The sequence below is a fragment of the Canis lupus genome, chromosome 12 (genome assembly GCF_003254725.2).
Source record: "Canis lupus dingo isolate Sandy chromosome 12, ASM325472v2, whole genome shotgun sequence".
NCBI lineage: Eukaryota > Metazoa > Chordata > Mammalia > Carnivora > Canidae > Canis > Canis lupus.
In genome coordinates, this window is record NC_064254.1 from 21,082,310 (window position 1) to 21,098,543 (window position 16,234).

The window sequence follows — 16,234 nt, forward strand, 5'->3', positions numbered from 1 at the left end:
GTACATTAGTATCATTTCTGAATTTAGAATCCTATTTCATAATTTATTTGGATCTGAAATTTGGCAGCATCTTTATTTTTTAGTATGCTTTTATATGGCTTAAAATTTTTCCATTTAGGTTGCACACTTGAACGAAAAGCTTTACTGAATATAAGTTGCTTATTTAAATCAGCTGATATACCATAAATGGAAAAAAGCCGACTTCACATGTAAATAATAAAATAGCATTTCTAAGTTTAGCTACAGGTTTATTATTGAATTCTGCAGGGAACTGACTGAACTAATCCCAAATACCATCCTTTTATGACCAATTTGTGTGGACAGTTATAAATAGTACAGTGAAGTCTGTCTACAGGGCTACAAGCCAAAAATATTTGACTGTCATGAAAGAACTGTTGTTCTTTATAAATAGACAATTATTAAATGGCATTTCTGAAACTGGACACTGAGTAAAGTGATTTATCAGTAGATAGCCTAATTAAAACATTGATTAGATAAAAGTTCCATTCAAAATGGTTTGCTTTATATATTATATATTTATTTACACATGTAAAAGTTACTTCCATGTAGACTTAACATTGATAAGATATTTATACTTAAAATTTATTCATTAGAACAAATTATATAGTGTTGAAAATTTTGTTAATGTTTTAGTGTAAAAATTATACTCTCAGAAATTATTCTCTTTACAAGTTTAATGCATACTTTTTATAAAAACCATAACAATAGGGGCACCTGGGTGGCTCATCTGGATGGGTGCTGGATATGTGGTTTTGGGTCAGGTCATGATCTCAGGTCATGATTTCAGAGTTGTAGGATTGAGCCCCTGTGCTCAGCCTAGAGTCTGCTTGTCCTCTCTCTCTCTGTCTGTTCCTCTTCTCACTTGTGCTCTCTCTCTCATAAGTCAATCAATCAATCTTTAAAAAAAACCTGTAATAATAATCCATGATGGTTAAAAAATAGAACAAGAAATGTCTGAAATCTTACTATCTAGAAACAACCTAGCATTATACCTTCTAGGTTCATTTTGGAGGGTTAATGTCCCTTCAAAAATATGACTTGGAACTCTTTCCAAATTAGCAAATATAGGGATACATCATCATTTTGAGTTGCTACTGTTGATGACTTCAATTTTTTTAAAACATTTTATTTATTTATTTGAGAGAGAGAGAGAGAGAGCATGAGCAGGGGAGAGGAGTAGAGGGCAAGAGAGAAGCAAACTCCCTGCTGAGCAGGAGCCCGGGATCATGACCTGAGCTGAAGGCAGATGCTTAACCAACTGAACCACTCAGGCACCCAACGACTTCAATTTTTAAGACCTGTTTCTCCACAGGTATACTTGTCTGATTATGCAACACATACCCAGAAAGACTATACGAAATCATACCTCAGAACAGTTTTTGGAGGAAGGGAGAAGGAATTTGACTGCCAGTTCCCTTTCTTTTCTTTTCCATTGGTAAAAGTTTTCCTCACATGAAAGTTTACCCTCTCACATGCTGGCTCATCACTCAGCATCTTTGGCAGCTACTTGCCAAGCCAGATCTATTCTGTAGCGCAATTCTCCATTTGAAGTGTCAGAAAGAGCCAGAGACTGTGAATGTGGCTGATTGGTCTTAGCAGGTGGACTTTTATGGGTCTACGCAGAATAGGTCAGCCATAGGCAATAGCTAAAGTAAAGAAAGCAAAGTGGGTCTAAAGCATAGGTAAGGCTGAGAGAACCTATGGAGGCAAATAAGACTTATAGTGAGGAAATATAGTTTATTTTCTAGTTTTCATTATAATAAGTAAGGAGGCAATGAAAATCATTTTACATACATGTTGTGCACTTATCTGTATACTATCTGGAAATAAATTCTCAGACACATATTGCTGAATTAAAGGCTTCTAAGTCCCAGGGAATTTTCCATATTGCCTTTAAAAAAAAAAAAAGAACAATTAAAGGGAGGATGTCCAAGGAGCTTAGGTGGAATCCAGTTTCATAGATTGTCTCTTGCCTTTGCAGCTGGCTGGATTCTGCTGCCTGACTTAGAGGAAATGCTGAAGCTTTGGAAACATCTCCCTTCTTATTTTCTCAGTTTTCACTTTGTTTCTTACTTATTTACGTACCTGATATTTACCCTGAAGATGGTTCACCCAGGATGTTCTAGCAGAGAAATGCAGGCACTTTTCACTTTAAGAATTCTTTCTTTCTGGGAAAGTTGTCTACATCAACCAAGCATGTAGACTGAAGAGTGATATATGGGACTATTGATGGGAGAAGGGGGGGATACTATCCCAGTCAGTCATACCTACCAGAGAATCAGTCTTGGTGGTTGGGGAGCAGTGGTGAAGCAGGTAGTGAAGCCAGACTGTCCTGGTTTCTATCCCTGTCTCCCTGCTAACTCTATGTATTCTTGGGCAAGTCACACACTGTGTTTCACTCTCCTACTTCCATTAAGTGAGAGGATTGAACTAAACTAGACTAATTCTAAGGAATACTTTAGCTTCATGATTTTGGTCATGAGACATGAAAATACAAATTAATGGATATATCTCTTCTTTGGTATTTGGCAGAAAAATAGAATATAGTGAATAAAATGTCATGAAACTCTGCCAAGTCATGACCATACTGTAAAAAAATTGTCATAAATACTGTTTATGGTGGTAAAAATATTGAAAATACCCCGCATGCCCCAAAGTAAAAGAATCACTTACTGAAATGGTTACTCTAAAGTGCAGAGAGGGGGTTGGTGATGATGGTAGCAGTAACAGTGGTGATGGTGGTAAAGATGGTGGTGGTGATGGGAATGGTGGTGGGTAGGTGGGTAGATCAAAATGGGGTGAGGCTTCTTAATATGCACATAATTTTATTTTGTTTTGAGTTCCATAATTACAGTTGTTATTAAAAAATTTTAATTAATACCTTTCAAACATATTTAATGACATTTTAAGATATTCATGGTATAATATTAAGGTATTGTAAGAGCACAATGCAGTTTTTACATATGTGTGTATATGTGTGTAAAATGGTTCCAATTTTGTTTAAAAATGTGTAAAAAAATTAGAAAAAAAATAAAGTATTAACAACTACAGACAGCCCTTAACTTACAATGGTTGATTTAAGATTTTTTTGACTTTGCAATACCCACTCAATAGGAACTATATTTGGAATTTGAATTTTGACCTTTTCCAGGTGAGCTAAATGCAGCATGATACTCCCTTGTGATGCTGGGCGGTAGCAGCAAGCCATAGATCCAAGTCAGTCCTGTAATCACAAGAGTAAACAACTAATATATTTATAATAATTCTGTACTCCTAAAACTCCTATTCTATTTTTCACTTAGTATAATATTCAGTGTATTATGTGAGATACTTAATTCTATTATAAAATAGGCTTTGTTTTAGATGATTTTACCTAACTGTGGGCTAATGTAAATGTTCTGAGCACAATTAAGCTAAGCTATCGTATCTTGTGTGTTAGGCATTTTAAACACACTTTTGACTTAAAATATTTTCAACTTATGGTCAGTTTATCTGGATGTAATCCCCCCGTAATTAAAGGAAGACCTGTATCTTGGGGAAATGAGATTGAAAGTAATACATTTAGTTTTTATTGAAGTATAATTAAAATACAATAATGTATTAGTTTCAGGTGTACAAATATTGATTCAGCTATTCTGTGCATTACTCAGTGCTCACCATGGTAAGTGTAGTCACCATCTATTATCATGTTATTACAACATTATTGACTATATTCCCTATGCTATACTTTTCAGCTTTGTGATATATTTATTTTATAACTGGAAGTTTGTATCTCTTGACCTTTATCTATTTTTCCCATCCCTCCACCCATCTCCTTCCTGGTGATTACCAGTTTCTTCTCTGTATTTAAGACTCTAAGGGTTTTGTTGTTGCTGCTGCTTATTTCTTCATTTGGAGTTGTTTCTGGTTCTACATTTAAGTGAATTCATATGATATTTGTCTTTCTCTGACTTATTTCGCTTAGCATAATACCTTCTAGGTGCATCCATATTGTTACAAATGGCAACATCTCATTCTTTTTTATGGCTGAGTAATCTTCCAGTGTGTGTGTGTGTGTGTGTGTGTGTGTGTGTGTACCACATCTTTATCCATTCATTTATCAATGGACATTGGTTGTTTTCATATCTTGGATATTATAAGTAATGCTGTAATAAACATAAGGGTACAGGTATCTTTTCAAATTAGTGTTTTTATTTTCTTTGGGTAAATACCTAGTAGTGGAATTACTGGATCATATTTTTATTTTTTTGAGGAACCTCTACACTGTTTTCCATAGTGACTGCACCAATACATTCTTACCAACAGTGCGTGAGGGTTCCGTTTGCTCCACATCCTTGCCAGCACTTGTTATTCTTTCTTTTTGGTACTAGCCATTTGGACAGGGGTAAGGTAATGTCTCATTGTGATTTTGATCTGTATTCCCTGATGATTAGTCATGTTGGGCATCATTTCATATGTCTCCTGGCCATCTCTATGTCCTCTTCAGACATGTCTATTCAGGTCCTCTGCTCATTTTTAAATTGGATTTTTCTTGTATGTGTTGACTTATATAAATTCTTTATGCATTTTACATAGTAACTCCCTATGAAATATATAATTTGCAAATATCTTGTTTATTAGATGGCCTTTTTGTTTAGTTGATAGTTTTCTTTGCTGTGCTGAAAGATTTTTATTTTGGTATAGTCCCATTCCATGAAAGTATTTATAAAACTACCTTGAAAGATCAAAAGAACAGTAAGACTAAAGAAAAAAGCTGTCAAGTCCAGCTTGATGAGAAATGGCTTAGTAGACACTTAGGAACAGAAAAGTCATGTCTCAAGTGGTTGCAAGACAAGTAGATCTCTGCAGCCCTGTCTCCCATAAGACCTCTTTTATAGCCCTAGAGGCCAGGGAGTATGTGCTGGTAGACCACTTGGGAGGAAATGTAGTCCTATCTCCAGAGCTGATCAGGGATATTGTGAGTGAAGGGTATGCTTAAGGGTTATTACATGTATGGTTGGACAAAAAGAAAAGATGGGGAGAAAGGGGTATGCTCCAGAAGGCTTCAGGTCATCATGGCAGATTTGTCCAAAATGGCATTATCTGGTGCACACACCGCACCCCTCAATTCTGGCTCTTACAATCTCATGCACCTATCTCTTTCATGATGTCCCCTGAGTCATCAGTAAGGGTCTCTTTGGGCAGGTTTTTTGCCAGATGGTATTGAAGGGATAAGCCAGAGCAGTAGTACAGACAGTAATAGGAAAAAAGATCTATACTGATGACAAAACAGAATGAGTAATATTTTTTTGGCATTGTGGTTTCCAGTTCTAAACTGGCTTCAACCACTGGCTCAAAGTGGGCCTGAGATCATTTCCCTGTAGGAGTGACACCCACCAGCATAACTTTGAAAAAGGTAACTTAAATGAAAGGAGCAAATGACATATCTAGCATGAATCTCATTGCACATAGGTCTGTGCCCATTGCAGAGAAAGGTTTCCTTCACCAGAAAAAGAGAGGAGGAGCAGACTAAGGATGAAAGAATAATGCTTAGTAGGTACTTCTCTGGGGAGATCCTCTCCATCTATTAAGATGACATTAGTGGCTTCCCTCTTTTTTTTTTAAGATTTTATGATTGGATTGCACAGCAATTGCATCCCGTGATATGTGAAATCCTTCTAAGTTTCAGAAGGGAGATCAAGTACTTGCTGGCAGCTGCTAGGATGTCAATATATGGAAGGGCATGCAGCTTCCTTTGCTGTGTTCCAACCCATATTAGCACTGTGATGTCCACTGTGCTTATGAACCCATAAAGCCAGTTCTGAACTTTGTACAGGTCTAAGAACCCTGATCTTTGCTGGGGTGTCTGCCTCACTATTCCCAGGAGGTAAGACAGGTCAATGTGCTGAGACGTGAAGAATAGTAAGAGAGGCATATATCTTTCCATAATTCTGCTTTCCATAATGGCTTCTGTAAAACTTAGCAGTTGTCCCAAGACTTTTGGGCCATCTAGGTTGTCAAACCTTTCTAGACAGGCTAACTGCAGAAGTTAAGGGGCCAAGGTTTAAGTATGCACAACATCCAGTAAGCCCTTAATCCAGCCCACTAGCTGCTTTTATGGTCTCCAGTTTCAACCCAGAGAGTCTGAGGTTGGATTGCTACCACAGTCCAATGATTAAAGATTCCCTCTACTGAAGAATCTTCAGGAATAGGATATGCGTCTTTCTTTACTTGTGAGGAGGTCTCCATGGGAGGTTCTGGGGAAGAATGAAAGATTTCATATTTCACTGGCCCCAAAATAGCATGCTTCCAATGGACTAATGGAGAGAATACTCCCTGGTTCTATGTAAGCATTTTTGTAATATAGGGGCTTGTGCTATGGCACTAGCGTCTTGTGAATATATTAGCTGTCCATACTTTTATAGGCAACCCAGTCTGGACAATTACCAAAAGAGTGGTCATTAAAGCCTACATTTATTGAAGGGCCTTATAGACCCCCCCCAAACTTGTTGCTCAGTAGGAGAATATCATATCTCTGCTCCCTTCCAGAGTTGTGACCAAAAGTCCAATTGGGTTCTCTTCCCATGCTGTCTACCACATTGCCCAACTTATTCCATCTGGTGTCATATTTAGGGCCACTTAACTGTCATCTGGGGTCTTGGGGATACCAGATGAAAGTGTTCCTAAGGTCTATGCTGGAACAACTGATATCTGAGTTTGATCAAAGGCAGCTTGATGTTGTTCTACTCAATGCCATTGTGTTCCCTTTTTTACCAGAAGGTATAGAGGGTTCAGGCATTGTGCTAGATGTGGGATAAAGGTTGACTACTACACCAGTACACCTGAAACTTATAGTTGCTTCACTGTGTTAGGAATGAGAAATTGTTGGATCTAGTCAATCACAGAGCCTGATATAAGATGTGTCTTACCTGACCAAGTAATCCCTAAAAACTTCCCATCCTCACTTTTTCAAATGAAATCAGGCCATTCAAGTAATATATAATAGAGACAAGTCTTCAGAGTTTAGCATCACATCATCAATATAATGGAAACCTCTTAACTGCGGGTGGTGGGTGGGTATAAAGACAAACCATGGGCAATTATACTATGGCAGATAGGGGTGCTATGTAAATAAACTTGTGGCAACACCTGGAATGTCCACTATGGACCACACCATACAAAAATGAATTGGTCTTGTGATTCAGGATGCAAAAGAATACTAAATAAAATGTTGGCTAAATCCAAAACCATGTAGTATTTGTTCAATGATTTGGGTGATATTAGGGACAGCAGAGTGTATTTCAGGAACAACCATAATCACTTCTCCATAATCAGTGGTCATTCTCTAGGTGCTGTCCAGTTTTTTCACAAGACACACAAGCTATTATAGGAACTTTATGCTTGCCTGATTATTTTTACTTTTAGTAATTCCTATATAGTGACAGATCCTTCCTTAAATCCTCTTGGCAACTGGTAATGCATTACACTTACTGCCTGGTGCAGGAAAAGGAATAACATAGGATTCCATTTGCATTTCCCCTTAGGAAGCTTTAATTACCCTATCTCAAAGGTGAAATTCCTACAGAGGTTTGTAGAATTTTCCCCAAGAGAATATCTATGCCTGATATATTTTCAGGTATTTGGAAAGTAAAAATCTCATAAGAGGCAGATGGGCTTTTACCTATTCCCAAGTACAGTACTATGTGCTTTTCCCTTATGGTTTTTCCTCCATCACCACTCATGGCTGCCAATGTCCCTGAGTACCATTCTGGATTACCATGAATGAGAGTGCTTTCTGCTGCAGTATCCACTAAGACCATACATTTTTGCTTATTATTATTATTATTATTATTATTATTATTATTGCAAACACTAAACTGTGAGCTCTATGTGGGACCTCTGACTGCCCCCATGGTTGCCACATAGAGGCAACCTTGGCCCCACTCCTAATCTCTTGGGCAATGGGATATCCAGCCCTGGTAAGAGGTCACCTGTGGCTTAGTTGTTTTCTCTTTTCCTTCTCCTTCTCCTTCAATGGAGGGCAATGGCGTTTTCATAAAGCCACAAAAACAGCATTTTCCTGGTAGTCTTATGCCCCAAGATTGTACCTAACAGTGATTATGTGTGTGGTTAGGCAAAAAGGAAAGAATGTGAATGAGGTTGTGCTCAAGAAGGCTTCAGAAGGTCATAGAGCAGTCATCATGGGAGAATTGTCTGAGATGGTGTTAGCCTGATTTAATTTCAACAGTTTATTTTTGCTTTCATTTCCCTTTCCTGAGGAGACAAATGTTGTTAAGGCTGATGTCCAGGAGATTACTACCTAAGTTTTATTTTAGGAGCTCTATGATTTCAGGTCTCACACTTAGGTCTTTAATTCATTTTCTTTCTTTTGCATATTGCTGTCCGGTTTTCCCAATATCATTTGTTGAAGAGACTTTTCCATTGGATATTCTTTCCTACTTGGTGGAAGATTAGTTGACCATATAGTTGTGAGTTTATTACTGGGCCTTCTCTTCTGTTCCATTGATTTATGTGTCAGTTTTTGTGCCATTATCATACTGTCTTAATCACTACAGCTTTGTAATATAGATTGAAGTCCAGAACTGTGATGACTCCAGCTTTACTTTTCTTTCTCAGGATTGCTTTGGCTATTCGAGGCCTTTTGTGGTTCCATACAAATTATAGGATTGTTCATTCTAGTTCTGTGAAAAAAGTTGTTGGTATTTTGATAAGGGTTGCATTACATGTGTCGATTGTTTTGGATAGGTAGTATAGACATTTTAACAACATTTATTCTTCCAATCCATGAGCATAGAATGTCTTTCCTTTCTTTGTGTCATCTTCAATTTCTTCATCAGTGTTTTATGGTTTTCAGAGTGCAGGTCTTTCACCTCTCTCTCTCTTTTTAAAAAAGATTTTATTTATTTATTCATGAGAGATAGAGAGACAGGCAGAGACATACACAGAGGGAGAAGCAGGCTCCCTGCAGAGAGGCTGATGTGGGGCTTGATTCTAAGACCCTGGGATCATGACCTGAGCTAAAGGCAGATGCTCAACCAGTGAGCCACCCAGGCATCCCTCACCTCTTTGATTATGTTTTGTTTCTTAATATTCCACATATGAATGAAATCATATGGTATTTGTCTTTTTCTGAATTATTTCACTTAGCATAATACCCTCTAGTTCCACCCAAGTCATTGCAAATGGCAAGATTTCATTCTTTTTGATGTCTGAGTAATATTCCATTTTATATGTATACCACATCTTCTCTATCCATTCATCTGTCAGTGGACATCTGGGCTCTTTCCACAGTTTGGCTATTGTGGACATCACTGCTATAAATATTGGGGTGCATGTGCCCCTTCGATTCATTATGTTTGTGTCCTTTATATCATTTATTTCTGCTTTAATTTTTATTATTTCCTTCCTTTTGTTGGTTTCAGGGTTTGTTGTTGCTCTTTTTCTAGCTCCTTTTGGTGTTAGGGGCTTGGTTATTTATTTGAGATTTTTATTGCTTCTTGAGGTAGTCCTGTATTGCTCTGAACTTTCCTCTTAGAATTGCTTTTGCTGCATCCCAAAGGCTTTGGACCATTGTTTTTCTTTATTTTCTCTTTTTTTCATGGACTTTTTAAATGTTTTATTTTACTTCCTGGTTGACTCATTCATTGTTTAGTAGCATGTTGTTTAACCTCCATGTATTTGTGGTGTTTTCTTACAGTTGATTTTTTTACAGTTGTTTCTTACAGTTTTCTTACAGTTAATTTCAGAGCATTGCAGTCAGAAAAGATGCATGATATGACTTCGATCTTCTTGAATTTATTGAGGCTTGTATTGCAGACTAACATGATCTTTTCTGGAGAATGTTCCATGTGTATTTGAAAAGGATGTATATTCTGCTGTTTTAGGATGCAATGTTCTGAATTTATCTGTTAAATTCATCCATTCCAGTGTCATTTAAAGCATTGTTTCCTTGTTGATTTTCTGTTTAGATGACCTGTCCATTGATGTAAGTGAGGTGTTAAAGTCCTTTACTATTACTATATTATTATCGATTAGTTTCTTTGTGTTTGTTATTAATTGTTTTAGGTATTTTAGTGGTCCTGTGTTGGGTGTATAAATATTTACAATTGTTATATATTCTTATTGGAATTTCCCTTTTATTTTTATGTATTGTCCTTCTTTGTCCCATGTTACGGTCTTTGTTTTAAAGTCTATTTTGTCCAATATAAGTATTGCTACTCCAGCTTTCATGTTGTAATAGATGCTTTTCACTTCCTTCACTTACAATTTGTAGGTATCTTTAGATGTAAAATGAGTCTCTCATAGGTAGCATATAAGTGGGTCTTGTTTTTTTTACTATAGTCTGTCACCCTATGGCTTTTAATTATAGCATCTGGTCCATTTACATCCAAAGTAATTATGGATAGATATGTATTTATTGTCATTTTATTTTTGTTTTGTTGTTGTCTCTGAAGATTTTCTCTGATTTTTTTCTGGTCTTTCTCTCTTTCATGGTTTGCTGATTTTCTTTAGTGATATATTTGGATTTCTTTCTCTTTATTCTTTGTATATTTATTATTCGTTTTGATCTATTGTTACCCTTAGGCTTGTAAATAACCTCTTCTGATTATTAACCTGATTAACTGTACTAACTTGATGGTCTTTTACATTTGAACCTATTCTTTACTCCTCTCTTCCCCACATTTTCTTTACTCACCTCTTCCCCACATTTTGATAAATGTTGTCATATTTTACATCCTTTTATCTTGTGAATTCCTTGACTTATTTTTTCAGAAATACTCATTTTTACTGATTTTGTGTTTCCTTCCTTTGTACTGTCACTTTTGGTCATCCCTTTCCACTCAAAGTGTCCTCTTTAGTATTTCTTGCAGGATTGGTTTAGTGGTCATGAACTTTATACTTTCTGGGAAACTCTTTATCTCTCATTCTATTCTTAATGATAGCCTTGCTGGATAGAATATTCTTGGCTGCAGATTTTTCCCATACAGCACTTTGAATATATCATGCTACTCCCTTCTGGCTTGCCATGTTTCTGCTGAAAATCCCCTGCTAGCCCTATGGCTTTTCCATTGTATGTTATTGTCTTCTTTCATCTTACTGCTTTTAAATTTTTTCTTTATCACTATATTTTGCTGATTTAATTACAATATATCTTGGTATGGATCTGCTTTTGTTGATTTTTGATGGGGGTTCTTTGTGTCTCCTGGATCTGTCTGGATATATGTTTCCTTCCCAAGAGTCAGGAAGTTTTCAGCTATTATTTTTTAAAATAAAATTTCTACCTCCTTTTCTCTCTCTTCTTATGGGACTCCTGTAATATGAATGTTGTTATGTGTGATGGAGCCCCTGACTTCCCTAGGTCTATCCTTCTTTTGCATAATTCTTCTTTCTCTCTTTTGTTTAGCTTGATTACTTTCTATTACTCTGTCTTCTAGGTCATTAATTTATTCCTCTGCTTCTTTCAACCTGCTGTTTATTTTGTCAAGCATGTTTTTCATTTAATTTATTGAGTACTATGTTTACTATGTTGTCCCTTATCTCTGAATTAAGTGTCTCACTGATGTCCTCCACTCTTTTTTTTCAAGTCCAATTAGTATCCTTATGATCAATGATTTAAATTCTCTATCAGGCATATTACTTATATCTGTTTTGCTTTTATCTCTGGCTGTGGCCTTGTCCTTTTCTTTCATTTGGGATAAATTTATCTGTCTTCTCATTTTGTCTGCCTTTCTGTGTCTGTTTCTCTGTGTTAAGAAAGCTATATCTCCTGCCCTTGAAGAAGAGGTCCGGAGTGCTCTGCAATGCAGTGTCCCCTGTTCACCATAACTTGGCACTTTAGGAGAATATCCTATGCATGTTACTTATGCCCTGCTGCTGGATTTGAGTCTGTTTTCCTTTCAGTATAGTCATCTGCCCTGACTCTCTGCCTATTGTGGGCTCTGCTTGCTCTCTGTGGTGATAGTGAGACCCAAACAAGCTGGGTCTGAGGAGCCATACCTATGGGGGAACTTGGGAGTAGGGTGGCAGTGTTAGCAACATTTATGCTGGGCTACTAGTCCTATGCTGGATCCCTTGAAGTGCTGTAGTGGCTGAGGACTGTGTGAGGACATGGCCAGGGAGATGAGGCTGGGAACAGTGTGCTGGGCTCAACTAGGCCCACTGCATCACAGTGACTGGGGTGAATGGCTGGATGTGGCTTGGTGGCTGGGCACTACATGGCACCTGTGCATCTGATGGCTGTGTGGGGCACTTACCGATGGCTTTAACAAAACTCCTGAGCCCTGGGCGGAGGCTAGCAGGCTTTGGAGTGTGTGAGTCCTCAGGAGAACTTGTGGGTGGAGCTTACTGCTAACAGGTTAGGTAGCAAATGTCAGTGCAGTCCCACCTCTTGCAGATGGCCCTGTGTTTATGCAGGGGAAGGGTGGGAGGAGGAAAGTGGCACCTGCCAGCTCCCTTATTTTTGGAGAAGTCTTCCAATATGCTTTGAAATCAGTATGAATAAATCTGTCTACTGTTGTGTAAACTTTCATTTTTTATGTTGCCTCTCTGCACAAGCTGCTATCTTTTTAAGGGCAGTGACCCAGCTGTCTGCTTGCCCAGTGCTGAGTCAGGCTCCAGGCCCTAAGTCCCACTGGTTATACCAACTCATGAAATTCAACCCCTCTGGTTTTTAAAGCTAAATGCTATGGGGATTAGTCTTCCCTGTGCAAGCTCCCTGGTGCAAGCACCCATTTCTCTGCCCTCTCCATGTGTACAGCTCCCTCCCTGCTGCAGGCAGCCTCCCTTCACTTTTCTGACCTTCTCAACCTTTCAGATGTAGTTTTTTCTCTATATTTAGTTGTTAAGTTAGTTCTGTCAGTTCTTAGGTTGATTTTGACTTATTTTCTTGGATATGCGTGATATCTAGTTGTAAACATGGGATAGAGTAAATTCAGGATCCTCCTACTCTGCCATCTCTCTAAGCTCCTCACATTTGTGTTATCTTCAGCCCATTTTTAAAATGCATTGTTTGTTTTTTTTTCCTATTATGTTGAATGAGTTATTTATATATTTTTGATATTAAGCCCTTCTCAGGTATATAATTTAGAAATATTTTCTCCCATTCAGTAGGTCACCTTTTTATTTTGTTGATAAGTTCTTTTGCTGTGCAGAAGCTTTTTAGTTTGATGTAGTCCCATTTGTTTATTTTTGCTTTTGTTGTCTTTGCTTTTGGTGTCAAATCCAAAAAATTATTGCCAAGACCAATATCAAGGAGATTACCACCTATGTTTTCTTCTAGAATTTTTATGATTTCAAGTCTTACATTAAAGTCTTTAATTCATTTTGAGTTGATTTTTGTGTAAGATGTAAGATTGACCCAGTCTTATTCTTTTGTCATGTGGCTGTCTAGTTTTCCCAAAACCCTTTATTGAAGAGACTGTCCTTTCTCCATTGTATATTCTTGCTTCCTTTGCTGTAAATTAATTGGCCATATATATGTATGTTTTTTTCTGGACTTTCTTTCTGTTCTATTGATTTTTGTGTCTGTTTTTACACCAATACCATACCTTTGGATTAGTGTAGCTTTGTGATATTGTTTGAGATCAGGAGGCATAATGCCTCCAACTTTCCTCTTTCTCAAAATTGCTTTTGTTATTCAGGGTATTTTGTGGTTCTGTACAAATTTTACCCTAGCTAAAAAATAACATCTATTTCTATTGGAACTAGATGGATGGGTCAGCATTACCTTTAGCTTTAGAAAGGCCTATTTGGCATTTGGGTACAGCATGAAGCCCTGATTTGGGATAGGTTAGTTAGAGTAGAATAAAGAAGGTACTACTACCAGTGGCTTTTCCAAGCTTTTATGTCATGATAGCACCAAGAAAATGGGGTTCTGGGCTCTTCAGTGATGTTGTTGTGGGAAAAGAAGGTTTAGGGGAAAGTTAGATTTGGAATGTGTGCTACCTGCTGGGGATGTTGTTATCTATACTATGTACTGCCAACTCTATCGGGAACTTGCATTGACTGGTTATGAGCTAAATAACTTTCAGGGTGCTGGAAGTGCTAGAGTCTTCTTCCAATACTTACTCAGTCTGGAAAACACTGGGATTGGAATCCAGACTGAGGCTAAGAAAGAGTGTTTGTTGCAATCTAATATTCACTAAAACATATTCATGGAAATACAGGTCTTGAGGGTTACTTTACAATGAAAGAAGTCTTTAGGAGAGAGACTAGATTAAGATGTAGATTGAGCACACATTATTCTTCCCTCAGATTCATCCCCTGAAATCACACACACACACATGCACATCCTCAGAGTGCTGGAAGACATGTAAACCAGACAGAAATAATTTTAATTTAGGTGGTGTATCGAGTACAAACTTTTATCTACTCTTCTTCCACAGACTCCATTAAAATGATGGCTAAAGGGAGTGCTTGGGTGGCTCAGTTGGTTAAGTGTCTGACTCTTGATTTTGTCTCAGGTCATGATCACAAGGGCATAGGACCTAGCCCTGTATCTGGCTCCACACTGGGCTTGGAGCCTGCTTGGGATTCTCTCTCCCTCTGCCCGTTCCCACCCCAGGTCACATGCGCATGTACTCTCTCTTCTCTCTCTAAAAAAAATAATGGTAAGGGATTTTTTTTAAAAAAGTATAAACCTACAACAATTCAGAGGCTCCAACAAAGTAAATATTTAATGATAAATCTAAGTCAAGGAAATCAAACACTAAAATAGGCCCAGAAGATTGCTGATTAACCAGTAGACCACATAGAACGTCTAGATTCAAAAGTCAGAAGTGACAGGTGGGGTGGAAATCAGTGAGACAGATTGAAGATTCAGATATAGATAATATTACTCCATATGTCCACCTCTTCTCCTTCATCAACCTCAAAGGCAGATAGGCATTCATTCCTTGGTTGAAACTTGACCAGAGGGTTTTTTTCGTTATGAAATAGAACAAACTGACAGGAATAAACTAGAGTGGCTAGTGTGGATTTCGTGTCTCTAAGTAAAGTCATTAGCTTTAGGGCCCTTAGGTCTCTGCCACTTACTCTAAAGTGAAGTCGAGGGGAAGGCTGTTTCACATCTCTCCACTCTCTAGGTGAAAGAACCCTAGAACAGGACAGTGGGTGACATCACAGAAGAGAAAATGGAGTCCAGAGATGCTGAGTATACAGCCGTTTCTTAGCTGAGCAATTGTTTTTCCCTCCACAATCTTCATCCATTAAGTGACAGAAAAGTGAGATAGCCAGACATCAAAATGTAGATTCAGGGAAGCAAAACACTATCAAATATAGTGAAAAGAAAAGAAAGAAGTCACTCATACTAGGTGAGAACAAGTGGAATATCTGAATAGCACTTCTAAGTCTAGCAAGATGAAGGAAAATGCATAGAAATTTTGCAAGACTGATACAGATATACAGACATATTTATATGAATACATACATATCCATATTCATATATAGTGAAATGGAATGTAACAGGCAAAAGATAAAACCTCAAACTAGAAGAAAAAGTGACTCAGAACGTTCCCACCTATTGCTAACCAAGAGATGGCAGACCGAGGGGAATAAATCTAGAAACAGATCAATGTATAGTGAAAATTTAGTTTGTGATACAATCAGTAGTTTGGATTCAGTAAATAATATTGTGGCAAGTGGTCATCCATGTAGAAAATAATAAAGTTAGATTCCAAAATTCATATGGTTTATGGAACTAAACATAAAAAATAAGAAACCAAATAAAATTATTGAAACATTTTTATAATTTTGAGTTATGTATGGTCTTCTGATGAAAATAGAAAACTCAGAACATCTATGAAGGAAAAGACAGATGGGTTTGAATATTCAAAAATTTGTGAACAATGAAAGACAGCATAATTACATTTATAAGAATTTTTAAAATAATCAATTTAATGAAAACACTGAAAAAGTTAATAGCATCTGACATTCAGAATAGAATTTTGCTATAAGAAAAAAGCATATCCAGAGACAAAAATTGGAGACAGATCACAGCATTTTCACCTTAAGAGAGATCTCAGCCAGGTAAAAGGATAATAGAAAAATCTCACCCTTTCCAGTCCTGAAGGATTTTGAGACGAGGAAGCAGGCAACATAGCAGGAGAACAGATAATGAGACACACAGCCTAACAGAGGAGTTTCATGGCAGATCAACTGAGGGGAAAGAAAGCTTTTCAAAATTATAACAAAGAGTTAATGTCCTTAATAATAA

At 37.3% G+C, this 16,234-nt stretch overlaps 1 long non-coding RNA gene across 1 annotated transcript; it reads right to left on the reverse strand.

The window, feature by feature from the left end:
* Positions 1 to 1,275: 1,275 nt before the first annotated feature.
* Positions 1,276 to 15,102, reverse strand: LOC125752218 (uncharacterized). The gene is made up of 3 exons (XR_007401182.1): positions 15,055 to 15,102; positions 3,164 to 3,244; positions 1,276 to 1,912 (listed from the first exon to the last, which is right to left on the reverse strand). It is a non-coding gene; the product is annotated as an uncharacterized LOC125752218 (long non-coding RNA).
* Between the last annotated feature and the right edge of the window lie 1,132 nt (positions 15,103 to 16,234).